Consider the following 20,589-nt stretch of genomic DNA (forward strand, 5'->3'; position numbering starts at 1 on the left):
TGATCCCTCAACAAAAAACAATGACGAAACCTGCATAAAATACTAGAAAACACCACAAATAAGTTTGAATAATTAACAATTATTTATTTTAACATCCCCCCTCAAACTTATTTTTGGTACATATCATATAATCCTAACTTGTTTGTGAGAAAACCATGTTGAGTAACACTTAGACCTTTGGTTAAGATGTCAGTAAGTTTTAAGTCTGAATGAACCTTAACAGTTTTAATAAGACCACAAGAAATATTTTCTCTAATATAATGAATGTCAATCTCAAAAGCTACCATAGCTAGATCTTCTGCAGAAGCAGAATATAGAGCTATGGCAATTACAGCCTGTGAAATTGTCTGGATAAAGTATTTTAATTTCCCTAAGTCTTTAATTAAAAATTTAGACTTTAAAAACAATTTAAACTTATCAATTTTATTTGCATCATTTCCAGTAACAACAATGTCATCCACATAAACAAGCAAAGCAATGAACACATTCTCGGAATTTTTAACATATAAAGAATAATCACTAGAACTTTGTTCGAAACCATTTTCAATAAAAGCATAATTAAGTTTAGCATTTCATTGCCTAGGAACTTGTTTCAACCCATATAAAGATTTATTTAGTTTACATACTCTTTTATCATCAACAGAAAATAACCTTCAGGTAATTGCATATAAACTTCTTCATATAATTCACCATAAAGGAAAACATTGTTAACATCAAGTTGATATAAAGGCCAGTTATTATTAAGAGCAAGAGTAATGAAACACCTAACAGTTACATATTTAACAAGTGGAGAAAAAGTCTCATCATAATCTATTCCTTCCTTTTGACTATATCCTTTAGCCACAAGTCTAGTTTTATATATATCTATTTCACCATTAGACTTGTATTTAATCTTATAAATCCATTTACAACCTATAGATTTTCTATTAGGAGGTAAATCAGTAACAATCCATGTATTGTTTCTATTAAGAGCTTCTATTTCAAGATTCATAGCATCAACCCAGTGTTGACTTAAGGAAGCTTCTCTATAGCACTTTGGTTCAACGGATTTATCAAGATTAGAAACAAAATAGTAATTATCAAATTTAAGAAAAGAATAATTAACAACTCTTTCTACACCATATTTAACTTTCCCTTCAACAATAAAATCATTAATTTTTTTTAAGGTAAAACAGTCTCTCTGTTTGATCTCCTTAAGTTAATATTATTCATTTCAGAGTTAGAATTTCCCTCAGGAGATGGAACTATCCACATGTGTTGTTGTAGGGATCTCGTCGCTAGAAGTATGATTGTCACTATCATTACCATAAATAGGAATTTATTACTCATAGGACATGAGCCACTACTGCCATCACCGGCATCATTATCTCTCCCATCATCATTAAGACTTAACGAATTAGGTTGACTCACAAAAACATGATCAAAATTTTTTTGAATGATTAAGATCTTAATCAAACTTGGAAGATATAGAAGACTCAACAAATTTTTTATTTTTAAAAGGAGAAACAGTTTCATAAAATTTAGCATCTCTAGAATAAAAAACATTTTTGTTTTCAAGACTGAAAACCTTATACCCTTTTTTCTCATTTGAAAAATCTATAAAAACACATTGTTCAGACCTACTGTTGAATCTATCCAAAGATTTTACAATAGCAGCATAACAAAGACAACCAAAAACTCTTAGATGGGAGAGATTAGGAAATTTTTCAAATTGATTTTGATAGTTTTAGGTTAAGTTATTGATAAGAACATGTTCGTGAATATAATTTTATGTTGAATCTTGGATGTTATTTTGATTGATTTAATGGAAAAAATTGATCTTTTTTTTGTTGTAGTTAGTGTAAGTTTTGTGAAAGCCTAAGATCATTCCAAAATTGCTTTTTGTAACACCCCGTTTTTCTCTTACGCGTTATTTTGGACGTCATTCGAATTACGAGGCATGAAAGCGTATATTTGGATCCCAAATAAAGTTTGAGTTGATTTTTTAAAACCTTACCATTGGATAATAAATCTCATTACGTTTCCAACGATATTTGATTCATCGAAAACGGAGTTACGGTTTGAAAGTTACGACCAAAACAAGTTTCAGTTATAGTGGACGCCGTCCAGAACTTGGGACGCCGTCCACTAACAAAAGGTGGGATGCCGTCCAACCATTTTGGATGCTGTCCAAATGGCCTGACGGGCCAGCTATTGTAATTTAGCTTAAATAAAAGGGGTACTTTGGTCTTTTCACTTGTGAACGTGTTTTATACCCCAAAACTGATCTAGAACTCATTCTTATCCTCTTTTCCACCAACCAAACCCTAGAGAGAGAGAGGAGTTTCTAGAGAGAGGAAGCTTCAAATAGTGATGAAGATGGTGATTTTTGCCCAATTTGGAGTGGTTCTTGGTGCTTGTTGGTGTTTCTAGCTACTAGAGCTCGTTTTGTTACTTGAGGTAAAAGGTTTGCTCGGTTACGTTTGGAGGTGATTTACATACATGACTTGTGCGGGCATTTCGAGATGAGTGGAATAATTATACGTGTATGTATATAATGTATCTATTTGTGGGGCAGGGGAGGGGCCGGATATGCGTTGTCCAAACCGCCCAAGAGTTAGTGATATATGTCGTTGTACACTAACGGTTACTATGAATGGATATGCGTTGTCCAAACCTCCCAAGAGTTAGTGATATATGTCGTTGTACACTAACGGTTACTATGATGGATATGCGTTGCCCAAACCATTCGGGGGTTAGTGATATATTTTGTTGTACACTAACGGTTGTTATGAACACCGATGGAAAATTCGAGTACCATTCCCTTTTACTATTGGTTAACCATGGTTACGTGTTGTAGTGTAGCATATTATATTATTCGAGTTATATATGCTATTGTTTTGCTAGCTTGTGGTCTTGAAGATTTTAGCGTTATACTTTGCGATGGTATGCTATATAAATTGCTAGCGTGTATGAGGTATTTGTGTAAGTGTTTGCAAGTAGGTATATTATATATGTATATGTATAATTATTGCATTCACTAAGCCTAGGCTTATCCCTCTCGTTGTTTACCTTTTTACAGGTATTGTGTTATGAAGCTAGCTAGGTGTTAGACTAGATGTGTAGCAGCACTTGGGCTCGATGGGGTAGCTTTTGGATGTATGGACGCGGATTGGGGATTTGGTAGTCCCCAGGATTATGCTCTTGGTATTGGGTTGGATTATCGAGTCATAATCCGTAGTTCGTTGCGTAAACACTTTTATTTAACGTTTTATTGATGTAAAACTTGAATTGGTTGTTACAAAACGTTTGGTTGTGGATTTGAAGTGTTAAAGCTTGTTTTGGGAAGAAAAGTGCAGGTCAGGTCTGCTGGACGCCGTCCCAGTCTTCTGGATGCTGTCCAGTATAACGTGGGTTGGGGTTTTTCTGTCTCGGAACATTTTAGTTCAATTGGATGCCATCCCATTTTTTGGACGCCGTCCTGGTGTTTGTAACTGGATGTGACGCCCCGTACAAAACCATCGTGTACGGATCATCAACAACAGGATCATTACAAGGTCAAACACTATATGCTGTTTGAAAACCAGTTTTGCATTCATGAAAATATAGCGTTTTACAAAAGATAACGTGCTTCCTATGAATAGAAGCATAAACATAAGTACGTGACCCTAAGGTCGTTATAAAGCCATTGTTTGAAAATAACGTAAGTTACGAATGCAAAATAAAAGTTCCATGATTGAGACATCTCTAAGTAATGCAGCGGAAGTCTAACACAGCAAGTTTATAACACCAAGACAGCAAGTCTAACAGCAGAAGTGACAACGTCTAAGCACCTGAGAAATACATACTTGAAAAGTTAACACGAATGTTAGTGAGCTAGAGTTTGTTTGTAATCAGTAAAGTAATGTAGGCCACGAGATTTAAGTGCTTCAACTATCAGTTTAAATCAGTAATTCAAATCAGTATGATAAAGTATATGTTTAACCGTGGGCACTTGGTAACTAACTTAACGTATATCACCCCCTGAAAGTACACTTGGTGAGTGCGTAAGTTTACGAGGTATTAAAAACCCGTTAAATGCTAGCGCGACTAGCCCGAGTGGGGATGTCAAACCCTATGGATCCATATCTAAGATTCGCATTCACCGGTTCAAAGACCAATGACTAAACGTTACCGAGCTAAGGGGAAAGTTTATGCCGTTGTATAACCCACACATATAATAAGTTTAAGTACTCATGCGTAGTATGTAAAATGTAAAACGTGCATGTATTCTCATTCCCAAAATAGTTAAAGTAAAAAGGGATGCTATAACTCACAGTGAAAAGTAGTAAGGTCGGTACGAGATAAGTAAGCAAGTAGTTGGTCCGAAAGGTTCTCAACCTAAGCCAAAAGTTACTAAGTCAGTAAATCATTTCCAATGGTTTAAATGTATGTAAATTAGGTCTTAAGTATCATCATCATTCATCATTAGTCAAAAGGTGTAAAGTAAGTTTTAATCAAGAATAGAGTTTGAAACAAGGGCTGAATTCGTTCAGCCGCCAAGACCTCTATACAAACTGAAATGAGGTGAGACCAGTGGCCATAGCTCCGTATACGAGTCCCCTAGTTTCTGACCAAATTATAGAACCAAACTCGTCTTTGTTTGACCGTGGTGACTGTTTAAGTGCGAGTAGGTCAGAAATTTCAGCACAACGTTAATAGGGCGTAGTGACTTTCGGAAGGCCATAAATCCTAAACCGTAACTCGGATTAAGACAAGGCCTAAATGGAAAATCATCTAATCGAACCGAACTAACTGGAAATCTACTTTCCATTAGCCCGTGTGACTTTATGAGACCCAGAAAACAGTAGTAAAGTGTTCTGGTGGGTCCTTAGTGCTTGATGCTCATCGCGGTTCTCATCCTTGATGCTTATAGCTTCAAGTGTACAACTCGTTGATGTGTTTGCATCATATTAACCAAGTTTTGACCATCATAACACAAGTGTATGTCTAAGATATGTAGCACAACTCATTTAAGGGTTGTAAGGAGTTTGATGAACCAAAGTTACATCAAGATCTTAGATCTGACACATACATGAGTTCTAATAGTAATATTAAGCTACAAACTTGAAAGTAAACTAAGTAAACAAGATCTTAAGTTGTAGAACTTAGTTCTTAGTTAGATCTTGAAGATCCTAGACTAAAAACACTAGATCTATCATAAGTGTATAGATTTATAATTAAAAAGTTTAACTTCCATGTTCTTGAACTTACAAAGTTTAACTTTAGTTTCAAGGAATATGAGATCAAGTTTAACTAGTAATACTTGACCAAAGTAATAATTAAAATACTTACAAAAGAAAGAAATAAACTAAAGTTACAAGTATTAAGCCCATGTTTGTTTCATACTTGAGAAGATTCAAATCAAAGTTTAGATCTTAAGAAAATAAACTTCAAGTCTACAAAACATGAACACAAAGAAGATTTCAAAACTTATGAACTTTAGATCTATATAATACTTCAAGTATAGGACCATAAACTATCAAGTTTAGATCCTTGTTCTTGACTTCTCATCAAACAAAGGATGATTCATGAAGATACAAACTAAGAAGCTTGATCTTTAACAGCAGCAAACAACAATCAAGTAGATGAAGATGGTGATAGATTCAGTTTTAATGGAAGAAAAGGAAAGAAAATAAAGTTTTGTTACTTACTAGTTTGAGAGAAAAGATGAGAGAAAAGAAGTGGTGTATGTATGTGTGTGTAAATGAAGTAGAATACAAGTAAATAAGTAACACAAAAAAAAGGTTTGAACTCCCACCCATACACATGGTGGCCGACGGTTTTGGGCACAAAAGGGGAAGGTCAAAACTCACTTTCAAGTGTTGGAATAATGGTGAAAGCTAGAAGGAGTAATAAGGATAAATGTATGGGAAAGAGCTCTTGCATGCTTGAGACAACTTTGTCTCCTCATTAACTTAATTAATCCTAGTTTACCTTAATAAATCACTAGTAATAAAAGTGGGCTTACTAGTCCATTAAGTGGTGTATGGTGGGCTTCCAAGTCCATTAACATGAGTCCATGTAAGTATGCAACAATTAAATAGATAAAGCCCAAGTAATTAACTACTTGCATTAGTTAATTAAAATGATTAATAATAATTAATCATGAATGTAAATAATATTCTAAATATTATTCGTGAGAAGCGTGTGTCACAAAGACAAGTTGGGACATGGAAAGTCAATTAAGGTGTTAAGTCCATTAAGGTAACTAGTAAGCATTAGTAAACAATAAGCTTAGTTAAATAAGCCCTTAAGCCAAGTAATTGTTATAATAAATAACAATCAAGTTTACGCAGTCATAATATTCCAATTACGACAAAAGTTTAACGTGTACCAAGTACGTATCTCGTTTAAAACGATAAGTGACACCAACGATCGTAAAAGCATTCGAGGATCAAGTTAAGTGATTACACACTTAATAGCACATTGTAAGATATTAACGAGAGTAATTAATCATGATTAAAGATCACAGAGCATAAGCTAGCTCTGTAGGCAAAAATACACAGTTTCGTGAAAGCACAAAGCACAAAAGCAAGTCGAAAAAGCCGGCTCGTTACATTACCCACCTGTTAAAGAAAATTTCGTCCCGAAATTTTAAGGAGTGACCAACAATGGTACCGTATTTGAATAAGAAGGAGCGTATCAAAGTTCCGTGAGACTCGTGGTCTCAGAAGTAAGTTATTTACCTTGAAAGGTACTTCGGCGTATGAAAGTAAGAATAGGTATATGCCATTAATTAAGTCTCTTGTCCTAAGAGATCGACAAATTGATTTCATTTCTGTTTAACATGAGTATGTCATCTGAATATATATCCACAAAAGGAAAGATGGTGTTTTTAGCCTTATAGGCATCTTCAGTAAGCTGGATGCGTGAAATGCATCATGAATGTTTCTAAACTCATCCAAAACATTGAGCGCTTATGTCGCAATGCAAAGCTGACAGGTAGAATGGAAAACATGGTGATCACAACTATGCGAATTGATGTCTGGATAGTGTTAGCCACGAATTTTACTACCCCCTTGATTTCGGAAGGAGGCCATAGGCATAAAGAACCCGATATTTAAGAATGTTTCATTTGAATAAATGAGTTAAAATTCTAGCTGAAAGTGACCAATCGGACTTGCAAGCCATAATTATTTATAGTGTCTTTAGGACGGTCTGAACGAAAAATGAAGGGTATCACCCATTTTACCATACTGCAGGTGAACTTATCCTTGGATGAAATGAAAGCACAGTTCCGTAATGTAACTTCATCCTTTCAGTTACATGTTGAAGTTAGGGTTAACATTAATATGGACAACATATAGTTGCAACCAACGAAGGAAGAAATATATAAAGTATCCACATCCGTGTCGTAAATGTTTTAAGTAGTCCCCTCCCAAAGGGATAACAAGATTCATAGGTTCTCAAAGTATCTTATATTACATTTCCGAAAGAAAGTCGCACGAATGTTGTGATCTTTGAATGAGAGTGAACTCTTCGAGCGGTTCGTTCTGAATTTATCCATGTACTTAAGGAGATGCGCGGATGAGAAGATACGTGAACCCTTGGTCATGAAGAATGGTTTACTCTAAGTGAAAAGAATCTCAAAGATGATTTCTTGTACCTCTACATATAGATTCATAGAGATGAGGTTTACGAGGGTGTTGTGATTTTCCGTGAAGTATTGAGAACAGAAATCCACCTAGTGCCTTTCCTACAATAGGGTGACCACTGAGTGTACTTCGGAAAACTGATTTATCGGCCCGCATTTTTGCCATGTATAACCTTAAGAGGAACATTTTATGGGTGCGAAGATTTTCTAACAAATTTTATAAAACTGCCATCCAAAGTGGCTCAAGAGTTTTTAACAAAGATCTTAATGGTAAGCTTCATCCCCAACGGAGGGCGAGAAGAAGTGTGATCCATACATGGTGCAGTCTAATACGAAAACCTTTAATAAAATCAACCAAGGAAGTTTTGAAAAACCTTTAAACGTTTGATGTGATAACATAAATGGAACGAAGTTCCTGGTAAGTTTAGAAGTAGGTACAACGTGTACCATTTTACACAACTTCTCGATAAAGGAGCGATTTTTAAATAATTTGAAGATATAAATTAGTATGTACTAACCAAAATAGGTAGAGGTAAATTTATTAACTTAATTATATACATACATATATGATTTTATAAATCGCATAAGTGATAGAAAATTTTATTACCTTCATTTGTCCATAAATCCCCTGAGGACCGCACGAATAATCAACGTGTAAAATTTTTGATAAACATAGCTTTTCGTATTTCAGAGGTTGCGATTTGAAAAAGATCGAGTGGAAAATCTTTAAATTATCGAGTGACAAGTTACTAGGTAATGAAAACTAATGAATTAAATGTAGTTTTGATAATTATTAGGACATAAGTCTTTGAGCTAAAAATGTTCACGTGCGAAGCCGTTGCTAAAAAGTGAGGTATGAAGGATAGAGCATGAGGACAAGAAGTTAATCGCTTCTTGACTTTGCAAAATGCCAAACATGTTATGACTAATATTAAGGTTGGAATACTGATGGTGTTAATATCACTAAATGAGAGTTTCTTGGAATAAGTCAGGACTTAGAGTTATGTAAGAAAGAGCATTGTTCCAACAGGTGTGGCGAATAAGATCCATGGGGCAACGTAATAATTTTGAATGGTTTAAGTGTTGGTGGATGCCCGAGGGCCTTGCATGACGTAGTAGTAAGTGCCTTCATCACATACACATGAATCTTTCAATTTCGACGGTTGTAAAGTCTTCATGATGACTGGGATACGAACAAGCAACGAAAAATTTTATAGAAATCGTTTAAGGTGACAATGTAAGAAAAGAAACGAAGTTTTTAGTAAATATAGGCTACTCCAAGTAAAATGTCTTTTGATTAAAAGAGTTGATTTGTAAAAGTGAAAGTAAAATTGCGCATGTACTAGTCAAAAGTAAGTAATCATTTACTTTATTATATATAGCATATACAGCTTCTAAAATTCGTACGAATGGCAATAAAATAAATTTATTTTTATAAAACTTTGAGAGGATCTCACGGTAAAATAGTGTGTGTAAAATTTTGGCAAACATAATTTTCATATTTCGAAGGTTACAAGTTGGAAAAAGATTGATGAGGATTGAGTAAAAGATTTTTTGTAATTTTCGGGTGATATTTAAGGAAATGAAAACTATTGAATTTAAATGTGATTGATGACTATTAGTAGAGCGTAAGTCCTTTGACTAAAATGCTTAAGTGTGAAGTTGTTGCTTATAAGTGAGATACGAAAGGGGGAGTATGAGGATGGGAATTAACTACCCATTGATTTTGGAAATTTCGAACTGGTATGACTACGGTCGAAGTAATAAGGATGATGGTGTGGTTATCATCGAATAAGGAATCTCTTGGAATAAGTTAGGATTCAGAGTCGCGTAAAAATGAATATCAAATAAGATTCTTGGGTAGTCCTTAAGATAGAATTTGAATAGCCGAAGTGACGGGATACAATTTCCTTTATGTATCGTTGTATAAGTTTATCTGTTACATCGGTTTCTTTTATGGCTAGAAAGTGAGCAGATTTGGTGAGATGGTCAATAATAACCCAGATAATGTTCTAACCGCCTACCGTTTTCGGTAGTTTCGTGATGAAATCCATTGTTATTCCTTCCCATTTCCATTGTGGGACTTCAGGTTGTTGTCATGCAACTAATAAGGTTCAGCTTCGAGCTACTTCTCTCCTCATAAATTATTAATGGCTCACCATTCTCGCTAGGTATATATAAAAAAATTCCTCTCTATAAGTAACTTTCGCTTCCATTCTTGAAAGCCAGTCCATCCAAACTATTACATCAAAGCTTCCTAACTTGATGTGTATTAGGTAAATCCTAAATTCCATTCCAACTAAATCTTATTATACTATCGTAAAAAGTTCTATCAATCTTCTCAAATAACACCTACTTGTGCGTAGGTGACTAATCCTTTCCGCTACTACTTTAAAACTTCCAAGTTTTGTTGAAATGAGGTCGTCTCCAAATGACCCACCTGTTAATCTTAAGGTACTACCTTAAATTATTCCTCTATCTCTGCCAGCTTACCATTTGCTTGTCCTACAGAATACTTAAACCTCATGGTTGTTAATGGCTTATTAGTCATAACACTAAGGTTCTTAGATATAAGGTTTCTATCGTTCTAGTATTAAACAACTTCCAGACAATAAAACGTTGTGACGAAATGTACCCTAACTAAAATTAGGATTCATGCAAGTCTCTATAACGATTGCTTTACCGCAGGGAAGTTTAAAGTTTTTCCTATATGAGAACTTTTTCCTTATATATCCGGGGTGTCGATATCTATAACAAATTTTTGGATTATCAATTCTGCAATCAAGGCCCTTCTTGTACAGTATCTGGGCTACGTGATTATTCCTTCCCTACCTTTAACAAACTATAATGCGTAAGCTCAAGTGATCCCTGCCAAAATTTTCCCTGGATCACCTCATATTCCTCATGTAGTAACATTGGAACTTCTGCATGATTTACCTTAATATAATCACGCTGGCCCGGCGTCATTATATTGTACTAAATCGTACGTTCATTCCAATATCATTCCATATGGTCAATGTAACGTGATCACTTCTAGTTCTACTCAATTTCATATAACGGTGCTTTATCTATGCTATCTCAAAACAGAATCTACATAATTAATCTCACGGTTTCTTGGTGCGGGCGCGTAGGTTCCGTAGGTCATGCATCAATGCCTAAATATCCCAAAATTTCTTAAAAATGTTCGGGTTCAGGTAACGTCGTTAGGTTCCTTTCTAGAAATTCAATCTGGTTCTCATGTCGAGCTGTACGTGTAGCAAGTAGTGATACGATATGTCTCTAGGCAACTCCCAAGTCTTTGGGTATGGCTGAACATGTGTAGAAGGCACTCTGACCTCGTGAAAGGAGATGTCCCCCTGACTTCTCCAATGCTCAAGAGTGTTTGGAACCTAAGTCAAGAAATTTCGTTAGATCGTTGAGTAGTGGTGAAGAATGAAAGAGTTAGGTGACGGTCATGAAAGCGTACAGGGTGTCAACCGAACAACCTTCTATTGTTCATACGTTGTACGTGGCTAATTAGAGTGAGCTCGGGGTGCGGTTACTCCGACAAGTCCTCCAATATCTCCTCCTCTAAGGATCAACTTTAGTGGGCGTGTAATCCGAGGGGTACTCCTTTTAGATTGCGTGAAGTAATGTTTCGATCTCTGGAATAGTGGAACAGTAGTAACAGGTGGATTACACTACTAGTTCTTAGGGTTAGACGAGTGGGAAAGTAGTTCAGAAAAATATCTGAACTGGGAAGGATAAGTTCTCCAAGTCGGTACAGCGAATAGTAGACATGTAGAAAGAGCGTAATCAGACATATCAACTACAGCAGCCTAGATCGTTTACAGCAGCACATAGCACGATAATAGTAACAGTATCATACCAAAGTAACATACTAAAAGCAGACAGTAGCATGCAGTAGCGAGAATAAGCAAAAGCATGCAGCGAGTTTACATAGCAGTAAAAGGAAACGGTAGCATGCAGTAAGTTCATACAGCAGTAGAAGTAAGCAGTGGCATGCAGTAGTAGTAAGCAGTAACATGCAGTAATATAACACAGTAGCATGCAGCAGGTTCCGCAGAAACAAGTAAATGAGCAAGTTGTAGATTAGTCCTATTAGCAAATCCTACTCGACTCGGTCAAGACTCACTAATGCAACCTAATTCCCTACAACCAATGCTCTGATACCAAATGTGATGCCCCGTACGAAACCATCATGTACAGATCATCAACAACAGGATCATTACAAGGTTAAACACTATATGCTATTTGAAAACCAGTTATGCATTCATGAAAATATAGTGTTTTACAAAAGATAACGTGCTTCTTATGAATAGAAGCATAAACATAAGTACGTGACCCAAAGGTCATTACAAAGCCATTGTTTGAAAATAACGTAAGTTACGAATGCAAAATAAAAGTTCCATGATTGAGACATCTCTAAGTAATGCAGCGGAAATCTAACACAGCAAGTCTGTAACCGCAAGTTTATAACACCAAGACAGTAAGTCTAACAGCAGAAGCAACAACGTCTAAGCACCTGAGAAATACATACTTGAAAAGTCAACACGAATGTTGATGAGCTAGAGTTTGTTTGTAATCAGTAACGTAATGTAGGCCACGAGATTTCAGTGCTTCAACCAGCAGTTTAAATTAGTAATTCAAATCAGTATGATAAAGTATATGTTTAACCGTGGGCACTTAGTAACTAACTTAACGTATATCACCCCCTGAAAGTACACTTGGCGAGTGCGTAAGTTTACGAAGTATTAAACACCCGTTAAATGCTAGCGCGACTAGCCCGAGTGGGGATGTCAAACCCTATGGATCCATATCTAAGATTCGCGTTCATCGATTCAAAGACCAATGACTAAACGTTACCGAGCTAAGGGGAAAGTTTATGCCATTGTATAACCCACACATATAATAAGTTTAAGTACTCGTGCCTAGTATGTAAAACATAAAACGTGCATGTATTCTCATTCCCAAAATAGTTAAAGTAAAAAAGAGATGCTATAACTCACAGTGAAAAGTAGTAAGGTCGGTACGAGATAAGTAAGCAAGTAGTTGGTTCGAAAGGTCCTCAACCTAAGCCAAAAGTTACTAAGTCAGTAAATCGTTCTCAATGGTTTAAATGTATGTAAATTAGGTCTTAAGTATCATCATCATTCATCATTAGTCAAAAGGTGTAAAGTAAGTTTTAATCAAGAATAGAGTTTGAAACAAGGGCTGATTTCGTTCAGCCTCCAAGACCTCTATACAAACTGAAATGAGGTGAGACCAGTGGACATGGCTCCGTATACGAGTCCCCTAGTTTCTGAACAAATTCCAGAACTAAAATCGTCTTCGTTTGATCGTGGTGACGGTTTAAGTGCGAGTAGGTCAGAAATTTCAGCACAACGTTAATAGGGCGTAGTGACTTTCGGAAGGCCATAAATCCTAAACCGTAACTCGGATTAAGACAAGACCTAAATGGAAAATCATCTAATCGAACCTAAATAACTGGAAATAAGATTTCCCATAGCCTAGGTAACCTGATCAGACCCAGAAATTAGTAGCAAAGTGTTCCGGTGGGTTCTTGGTGCTTGATGCTCATCACGGTTCTCATCCTTGATGCTTATAGCTTCAAGTATACAACTCGTTGATGTGTTTGGATCATCTTAACAAAGTTTTGACCATCATAACACTAGTGTATGTCTAAGATATGTAGCATAACTCATTTAAGGGTTGTAAGTCGTTTGATGAATAAAAGTTACATCAAGATCTTAGATCCGACACATACATGAGTTCTAATAGTAATATTAAGCTACAAAATTGAAAGTAAACTAAGTAAACAAGATCTTATGTTGTAGAACTTAGTTATTTGTTAGATCTTGAAGATCCTAGACTAAAAATTCTAGATCTAACATAAGTGTATAAAGTTATAATTAAAAAGTTTAACTTCCATGTTCTTGAACTTACAAAGTTTAACTTTAGTTTCAAGAAATATGAGATCAAGTTTAACTAGTAATACTTGACCAAAGTAATAATTAAAATACTTACAAAAGAAAGAAATAAACTAAAGTTACAAGTATTAAGCCCATGTTTGTTTCATACTTGAGAAGATTCAAATCAAAGTTTGGATCTTAAGAAAATAAACTTCAAGTCTACAAAACATGAACACAAAGAAGATTTCAAAACTTATGAACTTTAGATCTATATAATACTTCAAGTGTAGGACCATAAACTATCAAGTTTAGATCCTTGTTCTTGACTTCTCATCAAATAAAGGATGGAAGTAACAAGATTCATGAAGATACAAACTAATAAGCTTGATCTTTAACAACAACAATCAACAATCAAGTAGATGAAGATGGTGATAGATTCAGTTTTAATGGAAGAAAAAGAAAGAAAATAAAGTTTTGTTACTTACAAGTTTGAGAGAAAAGATGAGAGAAAAGAAGTGGTGTATGTATGTGTGTGTAAATGAAGTAGAATACAAGTAAATAAGTAACACAAAAAAAAAAGTTTGAACTCCCACCCATATACATGGTAGCCAACGGTTTTGGGCACAAAAGGGGAAGGTCAAAACTCACTTTTAAGTGTTGGAAGAATGGTGAAAGCTAGAAGGAGTAATAAAGTTAAATGTATGGGAAAGAGCTCTTGCATGCTTGAGACAACTTTGTCTCCTCATTAACTTAATTAATCCTAGTTTACCTTAATAAATCACTAGTAATAAAAGTGGGCTAACTAGTCCATTAAGTGGTGTAGGGTGGGCTTCCAAGTCCATTAACATAAGTACATGTAAGTATGCAACAATTAAATAGATAAAGCCCAAGTAATTAACTACTTGCATTAGTTAATTAAAATGATTAATAATAATTAATCATGAACGTAAATAATATTCTAAATATTATTCGTGAGAAGCGTATGTCACAAAGACAAGTCGGGACATGGAAAGTCAATTAAGGTGTTAAGTCCATTAAGGTAACTAGTAAGCATTAGTAAACACTAAGCTTAATTAAATAAGCCCTTAAGCCAAGTAATTGTTATAATAAATAACAATCAAGCTTACGCAGTCATAATATTCCAATTACGATAAAAGTTTAACGTGTACCAAGTACGTATCTCGTTTAAAAAGATAAGTGACACCAACGGTCGTGAAAGCATTCGAGGATCAAGTTAAGTGATTACATACTTAATAGCACATTGTAAGATGTTAACGAGAGTAATTAATCATGATTAAAGATCTCAGAGCATAAGCTAGCCCTGTACGTAAAAATACGCAGTTTCGTGAAAGCACAAAACACAAAAGCAAGTCGAAAAAGCCGGGTCGTTACACTGGAAGTCGTCCAAGAGTCTGGACGCTGTCCAGATGTACTGTACTATTAAAAAAAATTAAGGCGTGTTTTTGGTAAAACGAGCTCAGGTCATTACAAGTGGTATCAGAGCATAGTCTAAGGGAATTAGGTGACCTTAGAATAGGTGCCTAGTCTTAGACTTATTGACGGTTGTGCATTATTTGCAGGACTTGTAGGAGTACGGGTCAGATTGAAATTTGCTAGTGCCTTAGAGTAGGTGACTAACTAGGACTTCTTATTGTCCAAAGTGTGATTATGTGGGGCCTTATTTTATGTGTAAATTAGTGCCTTAGATGGATAGTGCCTAATATAAGTAGGCAAACTTGGACATTGTTTTAGTGATAGTCACCTAGGTTGTAGGTTGACTTGTTGTTGCGATGTACCGGTGTACACTTATTATTATATTGTATATAGGTGTATAAATGCAGGTATCTATTTGTACGGTGTCCTACAGACGAATCTATTAGAGAGATTCGAATGTTTGGCAGTTTTGAGTGATCAAGTTCACGGTAAGGACTTTAGTCATTCGGCTACTAGGAGTTCTCGTGTGTTATTTGGTGTGAATGTTGCGTCAGTCCGAGTAAAGTACTTTGCGTGACCATGTGAAAATGGTAAGGTACGCATTTATAATAGTGACCGATCACCATTATTATGAAAGTGTATCTTGACATCAAGCATGACATGACGAGTACCGAACGGAGGAAACGCGGTATAGTTGGGATAGATTCGGGATAAATTAGGAATCTTCTATTGGTTCCTAGGATATAGTTGTCTCGGGTGATGTGCTTGTAGTCACATTGGGTTCATTGCGAGTCGGGAAGTGTTACGGTGGATTCGATTAGTTAAGTGAGTGAGCCAACTCACGAGTTCGGTGCGTACTTAGTCACCCTAAGTAGTGGGTGCATTAGTGAGATTGTCATTGATTGTAGTTATCCATCGTAACTAGGATAACCGATTAGTGTGTATGTGTGTGTGACGAGGACTTAAATCCCGTAATGGGACGTAACAAGTCAATGATTGTAGATTTGGGTTAAACTCCGTAGAGTGTGTGGTTAGATAATCGCGTAAGGATTCTAGTTATCAGTCATCTCGGAATTTGTGAATTGAGGAGTCTTCGGGTCATTAAACTCATGGGAGTGAGATCCATACGATAATGGTTGTGTTAGTGTGTTATGGATTATAGGGTAACATTCCTAACAGAATATCCCTTGTTGTAGTGGTTGTGTCGATATTTGGAAGGGTGTAAGACTTGGTGTTCCAAGCACCTCTTAGCGTTAGATGGAAGTTTCGTTAGGCTATATCGTTTGGCCTTGTGGAAATTGCGGGTAGCGTGTGATCGGTAGAAACTTTCGATAAGACAATAAACCGTAAGGTTTTTCGGGAAGGTATGACTTCGGGTCATTATTTTGGAGAGGTAGGTGACAACGGGTGTATGGAACCCAAAGACCGGGTTTTAAGGTTCAGCAGATTGTGGAGGAAGTTTGCATGACACGGCGTCAGGTGCCTTCTTATGCCTGCTAGTGTGATGTTCAACTCCGAAGGTTGGGTGATCGTTTTATGCTTAGGGTTCCCATGAGATACCCTTGGAAGCAGCGGAGATTGTAATAGTAATCGAAGGATGATAGTAATTCGACAGTTGCGGAAGTCGAAGTTTAAGAACATTGCGGTAAATACTTCTTATGAAGTGGCGGATGAGCGCATCTTGTTACTTTTAAGTGACAGATGGGTGAAGATGACCGGTGAGCCGGTGATGGAGTTCATGAACGGTTAGTCCGAAGGTTATGATGAAGCATTACTATTGAGGTCGATGAAATTATGTGTCGAATTGGTCACTCTTCTCCATGAGAGTTGTGACGACCCGGAAATTTTCAACCAAATTTAAACTTAAAACTTAATATGATTTCGACACAATAAGCAAAGCCTATAATGTGGAGTCTCAAAATTTTTGAACTGTTTCATATATTCAATTGACCTTCGACTATTTCGAAGATTCATGAACAACTATTTGTAAATAGATATGTGTGTGTATATATAAATAATAATTGGAAGTGTAATTTGAATTATTAAATGTAATTGTTGTGAAATATGATATCATAATAATTATTATTTAAAAACATATCCTTATATAAATAACAGTATATTAAAAATAAATATTAAATAACTGTAATACTCGTTTGATGTTTCGATAGTTATTAATCAAGTTAAAAATGAACTTATATGATTCTAAAATAAACTGTGATCCAAAAATAAGTTCTATAAATTTTAGGCTTATTAAAAATGTATTTAGGGACTATTTGTTAAGTTTCAACTTTTTTTTATATTTTACCCATAAATGAGAGGGACAGTTGATGTAATTTTTATTTATTAAATTAATGACTGAATTTTATACTATAATGACCAAAATAAATAAATATAATTAATTTAAAAATATGAGACTTTTCTTAATACTCTTATCTGCCACTGATTTCGCACGATACACAGTCCCTGAAAACTGTAGGTTGAGTTTGATAAATATTTCATTCTTACACGTTTATTATTTATTACGTAGTATTATATTATATTACTAATAGTATTATTATATTAAATATGTGGATCTAATTTACACCCGTGACTGATGATTGAAACACAGTATCAAAGTAGTGGGTTTACTATACTTGTTGTGTTTAACTAATATATGTACACAAGTCAGAGAGATATATAGGCATACAATAGCCACCCTACTCAATCACCATCTTCATTAAACCACAACAACTAAAACATTTCTAACTTACTACTACTACATGGGTTGTTGTTAGTCGAGGACCATCATCAACCCGCCATCTCTCACACCCATGAACATCACTATAAATCATGAGCAACCACCCTCATCATCTCTTCAAAATCAAATCATCAAACCCATTTAAGAAACCATCACCACAAACAAATGTGAACCACCACCTTCGGTCACCCTCCCCACCACAGCAGCCATCATCACACGACTGCAAACTACTGCATAAACTACGGTTTTTGTTACCTGTCAACAAAGAACACCCCATATTCATCGCTAAAAGCTACTATGCTTGAAACCCACCATCGCCACCGCTACAGCAGTTTTTTTTTTTTTTTTTTTTTGTTGTTGTTGTTCTCGCCACCAAACACCACCACTTCATCACCATCAATAACCCACCAAACCAAACTACCTACGTTTTATTTTTATTTTATTTTATTTTTTTTCTCTTCTGTCTCGATCAAAGCCAAGAACACTCTTTTACTCGACCTTTTATTCGTTCTTCAATCCAAGGTAACATACTAAACATAAGAATTTAAATTACACTATTATTATGATGTTAGTATGAATAGAAGATTATGAACTTATAAACAATGTTATATATATATATATATATATATATATATATATATATATATATATATATATATATATATAAAGAGTGATGGCAATATGTACTGGTGATTTTCGAGAGAACATAAAAAGTAGCTTTGGTGCCTCATTTTTTCTAAAAGAGAATTGTAATTTTTAATACATTAAAGTGTTATTAAGATGTACCGTTCGTAAAAAATATATAAAACGGTTTAATTTGCAAATTAAATCAAGAAATCATAAACAGTTCAATGGTTAGGGGCTTGTGTGTGAAAATAGAGGTCGTGAGTTCGAAACTAGGCAACTGAGTTATTTTTTTATATTAAAGCTGCTTAAAGATTGGGCCTTATTTAAACTAGGAAGAGATAAGTGGGCTCGAGAAAATTATTGATTGGGCTGTGAACATGTATCATTCATTGAGCCTTGACCTAGCTCAGGTTCTCTGTTGGATGGGATGGACGAATAATAAAATTAAGAAAGTGAAATAGAATAATACGGGATATAGGGTTATAAATATTTCGGTTGGGATATATTCAGAAGAATAGAAAGTGAAATAGAATAATACGGGATATAGGGTTATAAATATTTCGGTTGGGATATATTCAGAAGAATAGAAAGGGATGAATGGTTTGGAGGTTGAGTGTTTAAGCGAGAGGTCTTGGGTTCGAGCCCGGTCATGGGCATTATTTTTTAAAAAAAAAAGCCAATTCATTGAGGTAGTATTATTATCCTTATTATTATTATCCTTATTATTATTATTTTATTATTATTATTATTAGTAAACCATTATTATCAAAACTACCAAATTTTTTTTTGATAAATATTATGTACATAAAGTATACATATTCCATATACCATAATTATATTAACATTTCATATAACTATATATCAAACATATTATCATTTTTTTCTTATAAATACCCACGTATAACAAACTACTGATTTTAAAAATAATACTAATTATATATATAAATATATGTATATATATATATTAAAATAACTAAATGAATAGATATTAATCATCTTAATTATATATATATATATATATATATATATATATATATATATATATATATATATATATATATATATATATATATATATATATATATATATATATATATATATAACATGTAATTGAAGATATAATATAAGTATACTTTTTTAAATGAAATTTAATATAAATACCATATAACCACAAATATATAAATAATATATTAATAAATGAAATTATGTAATTTTCATCATATGTACTGATAGATATATAATTGACATAGGTTCGTGAATCCGAGGCCAACCCTACACTGGTTCAATGTCGTCATATGTATTTTTACTACAAAATATATTAGGTGAGTTTCATTTGCCTTTTTACCCTTTATGTTTTTGGGCTGAGAATACATGCGCAATTTTTATAAATATTTTACGAAATAGACACAAGTAATCGAAACTACATTATATGGTTGAATGATCGAAGCCGAATATGCCTCTTTTTGCTTGGTAACCTAAGAATTAGGGAACATCACTAATTTTGAGAATTAGTGCACGCCTAATTGACGCGAATACTAAAGATAGATCTATTGGGCCTAACGAACCCCATCCAAAGTACCGGATGCTTTAGTACTTCGATGTTGTTTTTATCATGTCCGAAGGATTTCCCGGAATGATAGGGGATATTCTTATATGCATCTTGTTAATGTCGGTTACCAGGTGTTCAATCCATATGAATGATTTTTGTCTCTATGCATGGGACGTATATTTATGAGAACTGGAAATGAAATTCTTGTGGTCTATTAAAATGATGGAAATGAATGTTTATGTTAAACTAATGAACTCACCAACCTTTTGGTTGACACTTTAAAGCATGTTTATTCTCAGGTACGAAGAAAATCTTCCGCTGTGCATTTGCTCATTTTTAGAGATATTACTTGGAGTCGTTCATGGCATATTTCAAAAGACGTTGCATTCGAGTCATTAAGTTCATCAAGACTGATAAGAAGTCATTCATAGTCTAGATATATTATGAAATAGTATGCACATCTGTCAACTTTCATTGTAATGGAAGTTTGTCTTTTTAAAAACGAATGCAATGTTTGTAAAATGTATCATATAGAGTTCAAGTACCTCGCGATGTAATCAACTATTGTGAATCGTTTATAATGTATATGGACGGGTCCTTTCAGTTGGTATCAGAGCGGTGGTCTTAGCGAACTAGGTCTTGCAGTAGTGTGTCTAACTAATAGTTGTTTAGATGCATTAGTGAGTCTGGACTTCGACCGTGTCTGTATGTCAAA

Source organism: Rutidosis leptorrhynchoides, chromosome 5 (genome assembly GCF_046630445.1).
Source record: "Rutidosis leptorrhynchoides isolate AG116_Rl617_1_P2 chromosome 5, CSIRO_AGI_Rlap_v1, whole genome shotgun sequence".
In the NCBI taxonomy this organism is placed as follows: Eukaryota; Viridiplantae; Streptophyta; class Magnoliopsida; order Asterales; family Asteraceae; genus Rutidosis; species Rutidosis leptorrhynchoides.